The 15,922-nt window shown below is 34.1% G+C and overlaps 1 pseudogene; it reads right to left on the reverse strand.

Moving 5' to 3' along the window:
• Positions 1-2,021: 2,021 nt before the first annotated feature.
• LOC141679526 (umbelliferone 6-dimethylallyltransferase, chloroplastic-like) lies at positions 2,022-13,427 on the reverse strand (annotated as a pseudogene).
• Between the last annotated feature and the right edge of the window lie 2,495 nt (positions 13,428-15,922).

Genomic DNA, 15,922 nt, shown 5'->3' on the forward strand with positions numbered 1-15,922 from the left:
TCTCTTTTTAACATTACATTTCAACGATTAGTTTTAACGATCCAACCTTAAAAACGGTGGTATTATCGACTTCTATTAAGATATGTAAAATACAGAACATACAATTTATAATGATAACTGTGTCGGCTAAATTGTTTCAGACATATCAATATTCATATTTTATCTTTAATATATCAAATTATAATTTATTAATCATTATTTTCATGGTAAATAATTAATAGTAACTTAAAATAATTTAGATTTATATTTTTTTTACATGAACATTTATTTTTTAAAAACCAGTTTATTCAATATTGACCGGATCGACCGAAATTTGTCATGGCGGGGATTTAAAAATTTCCATTTTTCGCCCAAATTGTCATATTGTGGCGCCTATTCAAAAAAAATAATCTAGGTGCGAGATTTATTACCGACTGATAATAACAATCATTTATCAATTTAGTAGTCAGTATTTGTCCTCTAAGTTAGGTTAAATATGTTCTTTTCCCCTTTCCCTTCTTTATACAAACTCTATTTCTCATTTCCCTACCACCCTTTATATTATCTCTATAAAATTGGGTATTATACTTACCCAATTTAACCAACCTCGCTAAAGGAAAAGTTTTTGTGCTGATTTCTCTTATTTTCGGTTCAAGGACATTAAATTAAGAAAAGTGCATACCTTTCATCGTTGTGTTCGACTTGTTATGCGCCCCCACCCTCTATCTCTATATAATCTCTTTATAGAATTGGGTACTATACTTGCACAATATTTCAATAAACCTTGCTAAGGGGAAGGTTTTTGTGTTAATTACTCTTGTTTTAAGTTCAAGGACAGTAATTCAGAGAAATGTGTACCAATCACCACTGTGTTTGACCTATTATGCAGAGTATATATTGGGGTGGTTGATTTTGTAAATTGCAAGTTCTTGAGCTTCTTCCGTGTTAAGAATTTTTGATATTTGTTTGAACTTTATAATTATATAATTTCATCACGTATGTCAACAATTTGTTTTTCGTTTGATGTAGGGTGTTTCGGTTTACAAAAATTATAAAATTTCTAAACATATGTTACGTATATTTTACAGTGTGTTACTTTAAAATGTTTTCACCTCATACATATTTTAGGCAACAAGGAGCACTCAACAAGACGACGATGATGACGACATGGAAGGAGACATCGGCTAATATTTTGTTTTCTTTTAAGTATGGTTTGATTTTTTGTTGAACATACGGATGTTATTAAATTTGGTTTGAACATACATTCTATTTCGTTGTATTCGAATTATGCTATGGTTGTATAAAAATTTATTAGTTATTGTACATGGTTTGTTATTTATAAGTATAGAGTTTTTGTAAATTGTCGATTTTGATTATAATGTGCTTGGAGTTGGTATTGTATATGGAGTTACGTGGAGTTATGATAGTAATGTTATTGCATACAGGAATACCAAATGCCAAACCTATTTAACAAAAAATCGTATCAATATCGACTAACTAGAACAAATGAAAACTAAAAGTAACAATTTCAGGATAACTAATACCGAATGAATTCATACAATTCCGACCACATTCATAAAAAAAACGACGGTCTCCGTCCAAAACTGTCGGTTAAGTATGGTTTTATAAGATTTTACGGAAAAAGTCACCAATTCAGTCTCTTATTATTATACCGACCAACTATGTCGACTAACTAAAGATCATAATAAATTAAAAATGACCGAATTGCGATCGTAATTATCAGTCAGAGTTGGCGTACTAAATTGATGTGCAAGGCACGTGTGGCATTGACGTGTCAGGTCTTGGGTCACGCTACATCTGATGGAGCTACGTCTGATGGAGCCTGACATATGACATACACACGTGGCCGTACTTCGAGTCAGACAACGTAAAATTTGATATTAAAAATATATAACGATCAAAGATAATCTGATCATCTCGGTTCCGATCGTTGTTCGGGAATACCGAACTATTTCAGCCTTATAATGACCGGTTTGACGGTCGGAAAATATCATGTTTCTTTTCTTGTAATCCATGCCTCACTTAACAAAGATGATCATAAATCCCAACAATAATTCATACACGTGAATACAAAACTTAACCAGAAAATATATGTCACAGGGAAACCTTAGCAGAAACAAACAAATAATGATTATTTTCACTTCCAAAGATAAACCCATGTTGGGCCTCACAAGAAATCCAAAATAAAAATAAAAATCTAAAGATTATTTTCACTTCCAAAGAGTATAAAACGCCAGGTGGGGCCTGACTAACTTGGGAGCCCTATATCCGATTGTCCTTTGATTACTTATTCTTTTGGAGGACTTGAACATATCTTCTCAGCGCATGAAATGAATCAGAAGATACTCGGCATATAATAGCTGCATGCAAAGATGTAAAGTAAGAACAGTATATCTTACAATCAGATGTGGTGTAAAACAGATATAGTCACATATATACCTGAAAAGAAAACATGTAAAAGGACTGCGTTGATACACGATCCTCCACATCAATAGATTTTGCTTTAAGCATAAGGAGAAAGGCAAGTGCAGTGTGACCTATCACCTGAAAGAAGGAAACAAATGAAAATTCAAAATAAAGAGAGATGTAAGTAACTAATGTTTCTCCGATGTGTGAGCATATGTCTGTCTCTTTGTTTCTTTTTATGAAGCATACATAGAACTAACTTACAGACACAAGCTTGCATATGAGAAGGAGGATGATGCTCCTGTCAACACAGCAGATGCATAGAGAAACAGCATGATACTTAAACAGATATTAAAGACCTGCAAAAATTAAAGGCAACCAAGCGTCATCATCTTTATTTCTAACAACTACTTTATGTAACATTTTTCTGAATAACATTTGAGGTTACTAACTTTCTCTTTGCCGTATATCACACTGAATGTTAGGTTGCCCAAGGCACGGTCTCTTTCAACATCAGGTAAGTCCTGTTACAGTGCACTTATAAAAACGGGATAATTCAAAGTACCTAGTACATGAAAATTAACTATATCTAAGGTTTACCTTGATCATTGCAAGAACAGCTGAAAAGACACTGATGAAAATGGTAGCGAAGCCCACTGACTTTGTGAATGCCATCGGTCTACCAAGCACATTCTGCATATTGAATTTTAAACTCTAATTTAGGAGTAATGCACAAAAGATTGTTACAAAAAATGAATGATTTTATTGGTGTTATTGATGTAAATGCAGGGGGTCTATTTTCAATTAACCAATAAAATTTTGACAAGTAACGTGTTGTAATTTTTTTGGGAACCAATTTGATACCCATATCATTTTCCTTTAGTTTACAAGTATATATCATGTTATAAATGTTAAGGAATAAGAGTAGAATAGGCTTTTACGCCTACTAGTCTATCTTGTTAAATAACCTTTTATATATCAGAAGGAAACACGGACTTTAAAAAGAAGAATCAGAAGCAATGTAACCATTTCATTTTTCACCGTTGCTTAGTTCTTCAATGCTAAAGAGTTCTTTAATTTACAAAAGTTATGATGAAACTTGAAATACGTGTTATGTGCTTGGTAGCATCTGTTATGTGCTCCACGCGTGCAATAGATATACATGTATGTAGTTCATTATCTACCTGGATGTGATAGTAGACAGCAGGCTGAATCGTGAGCCCCATTAGACTAGCCATACTAAATGCAGCAAGGAACGGTTTTGTTTTCCATCTAGGCAAAGGTAGCTGCCAAGAACCATATAAAGAAGATAATATATAAGCATACAAAGAAGATACTTATGAAATTAATGCATTATATATTTACTTGTAAACGTCTATATACATTATGAGTGTGTTGACCTTATATATCTGAATATCCAACTCAAATAACGAACTCTAAGACTAAAAAGATGCAATATTCTCTTGTTAAGACTTGGAACGTATTGGGCTTCGAGTTCTCCCATTCAATATATTTAATTTAAATATTTGAATCCATATTGATAGTTAGGGTATATTGTCCTGATTAAGGGAGTGATGAAAAATATAAAATATTATTGGGTTCTAAGTTTTAATTTTAGAATGACTTGCTAGTACATATTAACACGATAAACCAAAATTTTGCTAAAGTATAGATCTCCAAAAAGTTATTTTACCGAAATAGTAACATGTAAAGAAGAAGGAAAAAAAATGGCTCGCCGGACATGCAAAAACCCATCTCTTACATCAATAACTATAACCACAACACTATCTTTATTCCTAGACTTTAAAACCTGAACTTACAAAATAAACTCTGAACCAAGTTATCCAACTCAGACCTCTCTTCTTTTAAAAAATACAAAACAATGCCGCATAACTATAACCACAGCATTGTCTGTATTCCTAGACGTAGTTTTCCAAAAAAATTATTCTCAAATATAAAATGGAAACAACTATAAGCTAGGTAGCATACATGAAAAGAATTTGTAAAGAGACACCAAAAAAAAAAAAGAGTTAATGCAGTATTGTATAATGATAACATTGTATTTTGATATTTGATTTGAACATGATGATGAAGAAATACTGAAATAAGAAGCTATATATGTTATATTTTGCTTCAATATTAGTAGGAGGTTCATTTGGTACCAACATTAATTGATTAAAAAATAAATTTATCGGTGATTATCTTAGGACCTGCATTAAAAAAATATGTTGTACCTCGAGGTTTGCCTAACTATAAACCTTAAAAAATCATTAACTGCACTGAAATTTCTCTAATCTTTTCTGTATTCATATATCAAGTAAAATATTTTCAATGTTACCTAATTGATACTAATTAAGATTAAAAAACACAACTTACCTCGACCGAGTACGCATTGGCAACTAGAAAATATCCAAGAACTCCTAGAAACAATGGTAGAGACTGAAACATGGCGGCCATGGCCACACACTGCACATATCCAAACAATGGTATATATACATTCATGATTATTATTAAATATGTAAAAAAAGAATTAAAGTACCTCATTTGTATGTAAATGTAAATATCCACTGTCATTTATACATATATATGATATGTGATTTCATGAATTTGATAAATAAATAGTTCATCGTAGTTTTTGGAGAGATAAGAACATTACAAGCACAAAAGGTAGTTAGTTCTTTGAAGGGATAATACAAACACAAAAGAGTTAAATCACAATCAACTTATGACAGTTAATTTGTTCTTTGTAGTTGGCAACTCATTAGGTCCTTGGTTTATAAGATAATTTAGAGTCCTATTGTACATACTCACAAGAAAAAGATTTTTAATAAAAAAATATGGAAGGAATTTTCATAAAGTACTATCTATGAATTTTATTAAGATTATGTCACTAATTTGCATGGAATTAAATATTATGATAATCTTATAACCATATTTATCTTTACCTTTCTCACTTTTTCTTTAGTCTTCTTCATTTCCAATACTCTATTTCCCCCGGCTTCTCTTTGTTAATTATCCACTCATGCCTCGTTTTTCTTCTTAATGTTTTGCTCATGCAGTATAACTAAATAACGAGGTTGTCACCATAAAGCTAAAAAAACCAAAAAATGCTAGCTGTTGGGTTGCTTTTAGATTCCCCTCAGATGACAGGAGAGGAAAAACAATTGCAAGCTCTCAACACATGCCACTCAATCATTCTCTGAGAAACCAAGGATTAATTTGCGCTTTAAATTTTGTATTTTTTAATTTCAAATTATTTAACTAAATGTTTCATTGACTCTAAAAGATGTATTTCAGGAAAATCATATACTAGAATAGCATTCCATTAACAATATCTTTTACAAAGAACACTAAAAAACAACTCTTGAAAACTTTATAAGGTGTAATAATACTACTACCAAGTAGGGGTCCACACCAGTTGACAAAATGGATCAAACCGACCCAATCCAACCCTATTTTCGGCAGATTAAACCGAACCGTTATAGCCCGATATTAGGTTGGGTTAAAAATATGTCAACCCGACTTTAATGGATTGGGTATGGGTTTTAAGTTATTTTCAAACAACCCACCCCAAATTTTTAATTTATTCGTATAAATATATACTATGTATATCTCTATTATATACTTTTCCTATTAATATGTTCAATTTCAAATTAAATTTGTTACATATCAATTATAGTCAATTATATAATTTGGTTTTCATACACACCATTAGAGATCCTTTGTACTTTTTTGTGTATAAAATATATTTTACTACAAATAAATCCAAGAGTTTATCATAGAGTAATGTTATGTATCTGAACTATAAAAAATATTCCACTAATAGTAGGGTATCTTACCGGTTAAAATTGGTCAATTTTTAAAAAAATAATTATTTTATTAATTTTATATGAAAATAGATAAAATTTGCCATTCGCCCAACTTCTCGTGTATAAAAGGACGTTGGTTCAACTATAAAAAAGTGAAATAAATAGACGTACTACTCAAAAGAATCATTGATAGGCGAAAAGTGTCGAACCAGAAAGCCTGTAGCTGCCACAACTGCTTTCCCTTCCCCCACAAACCAGTGGAAGATAGGGCTTGTTTATCTGTTAAGTAAATGCATCAAAGGTGAATTTATATGTAATATGTGAAGTATGTTGAGAATCCAAGACTATAATTATAAGTACAGAATAAACAAGATTGAATGAGATATGTACAAGAGCTAAACACTCCCGGGACTACATTGTATTGCTCTTATTCATATAAAAGAATGCATACAGGAATATAAATAGCAGTGCACACCAAAGGTGGTGGCAAGAAAATAGGAAAATATAAGGGTAACTTCCTAGACCCATTCAAACACAACTCTATCACCACTACGTCCTATAATAACTCAACTATTACTGACTCTTTTTCTTTACTGCTACAAATCAGGTTAATAACAATATTTATTTAAATAAAAGTAAAACACATGAAACAATAAAACAAGTTTAGATTAATTTTCCAACAATCTCCCCCTTAATCTAAACTTGTCTCATGCAATCCTTCCAGCCCGTATGGTTTTTAAACTGAGCCCGTATGGCTAATGATCTGAGCCCGTATGGATAATAATATGAGCCCGTATGGCAATTACATTGATCCAGCACGTGTGGCCTTTCTGTGCCCATATGGCACCACTGATCATAGCTCCTTTTGGCTTCCTTGTTTGCCCATCTGACAATTTATTTTCTGCCCATATGGCATCCATTTCACAGTCCTTATGGTTATTATTTACAAGCCCGTATGGCTTGTCTTTGTTGGCCCATATGCCCTCTCTTATTTTGCCCGTCTGGTACACCACTTCTATAGCCCAGCACCTGCACGGCAATCACCACCCTCGTAAACCAGCATGCAACACTGTTGCCGTCTCCTTCTTGCTACAACTGACTCTGACTCTTGTGCACCCACTGCACACCCACCTGCATCTGTGCAATACCCCTGCCAAGCACTAACATTCTTCTGCACGCTCGCATAGCTGTCGTCGGCGACAAAAAATTCTGGAAAACTAGAAAACGCATGCTTCTCCACGACTCCATTTCCTCCGTCTGCAGCCATTTCCTAATTCTCTAAAACTCACACCAGCTACTCGACTACAACCACTTGCAACCTCACTTAACCTTAACCTCAACTGTACTACTCCATCGTCACCACCCATGTCCTTGGTGCTTCTCGAAAATCAAGTTTTTTTCTGCCTCAAAGATCGGTAGCTCTGATACCATATTGAGAATCCAAGACTATAATTATAAGTACAGAATAAACAAGATTGAATGAGACATGTACAAGAGCCAAACACTCCTGGGACTACATTGTATTGCTCTTATTCATATAAAAGAATGCATACAGGAATATAAATAGCAGTGCAGACCAAAGGTGGTGGCAAGAAAATAGGAAAATATAAGGGTAACTTCCTAGACCCATTCAAACACAACTCTATCACCACTACGTCCTATAATAACTCAACTACTACTGACTCTTTCTTTACTTCTACAAATCAGGTTAATAACAATATTTATTTAAAATAAAAGTAAAACACATAAAACAATCAAACAAGTTTAGATTAATTTTCCAATCTCCCCCTTAATCTAAACTTGTCTCATGCAATCCTTCCAGCCCGTATGGTTTTTAAACTGAGCCCGTATGGCTAATGATCTGAGCCCGTATGGATAATAATCTAAGCCCGTATGGCTATTACATTGATCCAGCCTGTGTGGCCTTTCTGTGCCCATATGGCACCACTGATCACAGCTCCTTTTGGCTTCCTTGTTTGCCCATCTGGCAATTTATTTCCTGCCCATATGGCATCCATTTCACAGTCCTTATGGCTATTATTCACAAGCCCGTATGGCTTATCTTTGTTGGCCCATATGCCCTCTCTTATTTTGCCCGTCTGGTACACCACTTCTGTAGCCTAGCACCTGCACGACAATCACCACCCTCGTAAACCAGCTTGCAACACCGTTGTCGTCTCCTTCTTGCTACAACTGACTCTGACTCTTGTGCACCACTACACACCCACCTGCATCTATGCAATACCCCTTCCAAGCACTTACATTCTTCTGCACGCTCGCACAGCTGTCGTCGGCGATAAAAAATTCCGGAAAACTAGAAAATGCATGTTTCTCCACGACTCCATTTCCTCCGTCTGCAGCCATTTCCTAATTCTCTAAAACTCACACCAGCTACTCGACTACAACCGCTTGCAACCTCACTTAACCTTAACCTCAACTGTACTACTCGATCATCACCACCCATGTCCTTGGTACTTCTCGAAAATCAAGTTTTTTTCTGCCTCAAAGATCGGTAGCTCTTATACCATGTTGAGAATCCTAGACTATAATTATAAGTACAGAATAAACAAGATTGAATGAGATATGTACAAGAGCCAAACACTCCTGGGACTACATTGTATTGCTCTTATTCATATAAAAGAATGCATACAGGAATATAAATAGCACTGCACACCAAAGGTGGTGGCAAGAAAATAGGAAAATATAAGGGTAACTTCCTAGACCCATTCAAACACAACTCTATCACCACTACGTCCTATAATAACTCAACTACTACTGACTCTTTCTTTACTGCTAAAAATCAGGGTAATAACAATATTTATTTAAATAAAAGTAAAACACATAAAACAATCAAACAAGTTTAGATTAATTTTCCAACAAAGTCGTCTATCTGCATATACTTTGTGACAAAAAAAATGAGTTGAACTAGTTTTATTATTTTGTCTATTTCCAAGTCAACCACTTGATTTATTCTGGATGTATATATGTTTGCACAAACAAAAGGGATCAGTGCCTGCATGTTACGTTTACATATTAGCAATATATTTACATTTACTCCCAAATTCAATACAATTCTTTTACAATATTATATTCCACCTGAAGGCACCTACAAAAACTGCAACTGAGAAATCTCCAACTGATGTCAAAGGCAGTCGAGAAACTGAGCATATTCCAATGATCTGTCATACAGGATATCAAGAAAATCAATCAAGTTCATTTAAAATGACCTCTTACGCAATTTATAATCCAATCATTCATATATTTATTAGATAAATAATATTGAGCCAAGGACAGAGTATGGACGACCAAACATCACAAACGCATCCCATTTCCTCCAAAAAGTACTCTGCCATGTTGCTCCGTAATCATCTTTGGGCTGTATTACAACCTCGCCGTTTGTTGTTTCGAAATCATCTTTGGGTTGTTTAATAACCTCGCGGTTTACTGTGGTATACAATGCTTGTATAAATGTGCTTCTGTATGTTCTTGATGACTTTTCATCACTGCTGCTGATATTTTTTTTTAAATCTAATTTTCTTTCGCAAGAAACCACCTTGAAAGGAAATTCACGGTCTCCATTCAATATTCTTGCATGTGTTCTTTGTGTAAGAATACCTACACAAATTGAATATAGCTGGGTAACCCTAAGTCCCTGTGATCAATTGAGCTTTATCGACGTAATGGGTTAAATTTGAAGAAATATTCAATGCACAAAGAAATTATGAAATACATAAACAAAACAATGGAACACAACATAAAAAATTATCTATATACATGTACCCTTTTCTGGTTGATGATGTAAGAAACCGTAGGAGAAGCGTGAATGCATTAATGTTTGAGTTATGGCTCCTTTATTTGTTTCCAACTCCAGAATGTTATATGACAGTAGGTGGACTCTCTACTCTTTAGCATGTCATTTGATCACACCATTTATAGCCGGACTCTTCACGAATCGAGTCAGAGCCGAGTTTTAATCGAACAGAGTCGAACTTTATTTTTTTCTGACGAACTGAGCCGAGCCAAACTTTCTTATCGAAAAAAAAAGTGTTCGAGCTCGAGCTCGTTAACTAACGAGCCGAACACGACCTTGTTCGTGAATATAAACGAGCCGGGCCGAAAAAAATCAAATCAACCGTTACTTGACTGTGAAAATAACACTACAAGAAAACAAGACAAAACCGACCGTAAAAAACGGTCGTTTAAGAGGCAAAATGGTCGGTTAAAATAGTCATAACCGACCACAGTGTATGGTCGGTTTTAGCCTGGTCGGTTATGACTTTCGGTCGGGTTTAACCCTCATAACCGACCAACATAGTGGTCGGTTAAGTGCCTGGACATTTTATTCAAATGTGGGGTCACTGTGTACACGTGGCAACACGTGTGCACACGTGTTGCACGTCACTGAGTCATAACCGACCGTAGGTGGTCGGTTATGTCTATTTTTAAAAAGTTGACTGCAACTCATAACCGATCGTGGTCAAAGTGTGCACATCGGTCGGTTTTATTTCAGAAGCTAACTTAAATGTCATAACCGACCGTCCTAAAACCGACCACCCTCTAAAGGAGACGGTCAGTTTTATGAAGAAAGTGGTCGGTTATGTCCCTTGACGGTCGGTTTTCTCGGTTTTGTAATGGTCAAAAGTGGTCGGTTATGCCTTAAGTCGGTCGGTTTTAAGGGCTGATTTTTAAAAAAAAATTGAAGGTTTTCTGCAGTCCTTGTATACCAAACCAAATCAATGCACAAACCAATCACAAATCCAATCCAATCACAACCAAACAACCAAACGAAATAAAAATGATAATCATTAAACTATACTACTCAAAACCATTCGCAAAAACTAGTAAATTTCACAATTAAACCATAGTAATTAAATCCAACGCAACCATTCATAAACTCCGATAACTGGAGGATTAAACCGTATCATTACATCATTATAAGCATTCCTAAATAACCGACAAAGTATCAAACCATCACAACGTATTATATTACATCCCATAACCATCAAATTACAATAGTCTTAAAACCGATCAATGTAAAATAATCCGATAAATCAACATCGGACGATCCACCGCCATCACCGCCGCCATCATTAAAGTCCTCGTCATCGGAGGCCTCATCTTCGGACGTGTAATTCTTATCGACTTCCATAGCACGTCGATTGTTTTCCTATATACACAAGTTTAATTAAACTAGTTAAAAACAAGAAACAATATTTACATGTGAATGAAAACAAATAAATAAACAAGAAGGTCAAAAATTATACCTCCGCAATACGAGCTTCCGTCTTTTGGACGATATCTTCAATCAAAGAGCCCACGATATGAACGATCTCGCCACCGATAAGGTTATTCCATTGCAACCTTTGGCTAGGATCGGATGATGGATCCGAGGCCTCGAGAGCGGTACGTGCGAATGTAGCTATCTCCACATCGGAAAGTTGGCGAGCAAACCAATTTGGATTAACACAGATCTCCTTAGGCACATTCCTCACAATGGCAAGATATACATTGTCGGGGATGGTTTCACGTTCTTTCGGAGCGGATGAGGATGAGCCGGCTTCATTCCGTGTGGAATCTCGGTACCGGGTAGCAAGTGTAGGCAAGAGATCGGTGGCCCGAGCATTGGGGAACCCCACCACATAATTCTTTTTAGGCTTTGTACCTTAGGTGACCTCCAATGCTTCCATCCACCAATCCCACGGCTCATCCTGATCACCCGTTTCTGTAACCTCCACGGGCATGCGCTCGAGAATGGCAGCATATCGTTCCTAAAAAATTTTCATGAGTTAGTTGGAACAATTATATATCTCTAAAAACAATTAACGATGCATTTTAAATCAAATAAAAATACATATAAAATCACATAAATACATATAAAATCACATATTAATGATGCATTTAAAATCACATAAAAATGCATATAAAATCACATATAAAAATCCATTTAAAATCCCATAATTACATATAAAATCACATATTAACGATGCATTTAAAATCACATAAAAATGCATATAAAATCACATAAATATGCATTTAAAATCACATTAAAATACATATAAAATCACATATTAAAGATGCATTTAAAATCACATTAAAATGCATTTAAAATCACATAAAAATTCATATAAAATCACGTAAAAATGAATTTAAAATCACATGAAAATACATATAAATTCACTTATTAAAGATGCATTTAAATCACATAAAATGGTCATAAAATCACATAAAAATGCATTTAAAATCACATGAAAATACATATAAATTCACTTATTAAAGATGCATTTAAAATTACATAAAATGGTCATAAAATCACATAAAAATTACCGCAAGACGCATGGCGGCCGGTGTATTGTAGACGGGATTTTCTGGATCGGATCCAACTTTCCTATGATATTTATCCCACACTTCGAGTCTCATCGGCTTTTTCTTATTTTTGTTCGTCATTACCTTTCGAAATATTAAACAACTTATATTAGCACGTCCTAATAATTAGTTGATTATATTAAATATGTTGAACGTGTATGTATGTGTGTGTGATGGAATATAATAATATTACCTCCCAAACTTTATTGAATGACCTTGCACCGGCACTATGCAATCTTTCAACTTGTTGTCGGTTGGCGGATCCAACCGATGACCGGTGTAAGTGTCCTTCATTCTTCTCCCAATACTCCAAAAGGTCCTTCCAAAAAGGAACAGACCAATAAGGCGGTTTCAAAGACAACTTTGAAACGCCCTTCTCCCTACTTTTCGCTCCACCCTCTTCTTAAGTTCGTTCAAAGTCCTTTTTATCGTCACTTTAATGTGATCTTCCATAATTTTTTGGGCCTTTGAACGGGTTTGCCCCTTAAGATGCCTATAATATTTCTAAAATTGCAAAAAAAGAAAACGAGGATAAATGCATCATAAAATTAAGAAAAAAATGACAATTACAAAAAAAATCAATTTTTAACTTACTTGAAACTCCTCGACTCTTGCATTCAACCAACCCGGGTTATGTTCTTTGATATCGGTATAAGTGTAACGCCCAAGAGACCACTTCTCCCAAATCATACTCAAAAGCATTTTCTTAGCCGTATCATCTTCAATTATATTTAAACAAAAGAAAACAATAAACATTAACAATTCACATAATAATATTGAACAATGAACAAAAAAATAAACATATAGAAATAATGCAATTTAAAAACTTATTTAAGACTTACTGTCCATTGGAGATGTCAATGCGGTATGGCTTCAATGGCGGTTTTTCTCCATATATGCCACTCGAATGTGATCGAGGTCGCCTTCCTCGCTATTCTCGCTCCTCCGTATTTGTCATGTGTCGAGTCGGATCATTCGGGTCCGAATCCGTCGGCTCATCATGCAAACTCAATTTCCCCATCTTTTTCTTTCCTCTACCATTGCCTTTAGTGCCCTTTCCTTTGCCCTTCAATGTGCCTTTTCCACCACTACCCTTGCTAGCTTTTCCCTTTCCCTTATCTTTTTCGTTTTCAACTTCCTTCCCCTTCCCTTTCCTCGCCATCGCAAACAACACCATCGTAATCATGACCACCGCTCGCATCCAAGTGAAAAGATCTTAAAATGAAAAATATAAGAATTTATTAGCACAAATATACGAACATACAAATCGAATACAAAAATACAAATTAAATGTATGCACTAAATCAAATAAATCGACTTGCATATAAAAATGTATCCAACAATTTCACAATTTATTCAACAATTACATAAATCACACACACAAACGTATATTCAACAAATTAAAGCTATAAAACTCACGTAAAGATGCAATTACAAATTTCGAGTACGAAATGAAAGTACGTGAGCAGAAAGAAAAAACCCTAAAAATCTACCCTAAAAACAGAATTATACTTATACATATATCAACAAATCGACGAAATAACCAAGATTTTTACTTATACGTGTATTCAACAAACCAACCAAAACCGACGAATATTTTTCATGCAAAAACATATCAAAACTGAAAATTACGATTTGAACTTCGATTTCAAGTGAAAAAGTTCATTTTGAACTTCAATTCTTACCACTACAACAAATTTGGACATTTACGACGGTTTTTTTGAACTGAAATCTTTGTAATTGAGCCATTTACGACGGAAAAAAATCATCATTTTTGGTCGAGTAGTAAGTTCATTTTTTCGTCACAAGATAAAATTGCGTCGCAAGTTAGGAAGAAGGGCCCCACATACTCAATAAAATAATAAATCTGCTTACGACGGAAAATTTCGTCGTATGTTATAAACTTACGACAGAAAATATCATCGTATGTTAGTTACTTACGACGGAAGAATCATCGGATATTTTCTTATGGGTCCCACCTTGATAAAATATAACATAAATGTACGACGCAAATTTAAGTCGTAAATTAGAAACTTCCGACGGAATATGTGATGAACAACGGTCGTAAGTTTGTATCCAAATTATGATTTTTCAGTTTTCAGCCATTTTCCGCTTCCAATTTAAATTCTATACAATGCTAAACAAAAAACAATTAAAACTAGTGGATGAACTCATATCAAAACATCAAAATATATTACAATATGCTCAAATGACTACATGGGTAACAAATCATACATTCCCACACAACACGGGGATAAACAAAAAGATTTGTACAAGTGCACTCTAGCAAGAAATGACAATAAATTTAAATTAACCCGGGAAGCTTCACTATGACGATACTCACATTCAGCTCCCTGTTGACAAGGAAAGAAAATATATTAATACATGCAATTTCTGTTGAACAGCAAAAAGTAAAAACATGGTACCTGCTTCCAACTTTTAATTTTAATTTGCTAAATTTGTGACAAACTAATGAGGTAACTATTTCATGCAACACGTTCCTACAAGTTTACATTCTAAGAAATGTGTGAGGAAAATTTGCACAACTTCCTTGACTTAAAAGCCTAATAGAACTTAATAGCTTTAAACTTGAAAGACTAATAAAACTAAATAGACATTTCTTCAATTATTCAATAAAAATTTAGAACATCTTGCACTCATATAAAATATACCTTTTCTAGTGAATCATGTATATATAAATTCTCAATTAATTTACATATAAATTAATTGAAAATTTATATATACAAGATTAAATTATTGATATAGTATTTTTTTTAAAGGTACCTTGTCGGACACTAGGAAGGCTGAATAAAATCCAACACCAAATTGACCAATTAAATTGATGTCAGCCCCAGCATCCTTGCTTTCCTGTCACATATTAGAATATTAGGACTTGGTCAAAGACTTGAATTGAAACATAAAGATGATCTAAACTTTGTACCTTCAATGCATTAAGAAACTTGGTTGTCCCACTTTGTGCAATGGTACCTAGACAATCAATTAGTTATTCATGTGTTATACCAATACCAGCATCTCTGCAATATTAATATATCGGATTAAACTCAATGCCCTGACTAATAAAAGATAACCAACACCAACTATCGTTTGCTACAAAACTTACGTTATTGTAATTATTATAGTATCCTTGTCAATTACTAGCAAGTATAAATTTGTATATGCTTATGTTTAGAAAGGGGCAAGGGTAGTTTATAATTTACAATAACTTACAATAATAGACAGACATATAAATTTCAAAATTCAAAACACATATACATAATTTTGGAAACAAGTACAACTAGGGTACAATGTCTGGATAGTAACTTAATTCCAAATTTACGAATCAT

This window comes from Apium graveolens, chromosome 8 (genome assembly GCF_009905375.1).
Source record: "Apium graveolens cultivar Ventura chromosome 8, ASM990537v1, whole genome shotgun sequence".
Lineage (NCBI taxonomy): Eukaryota > Viridiplantae > Streptophyta > Magnoliopsida > Apiales > Apiaceae > Apium > Apium graveolens.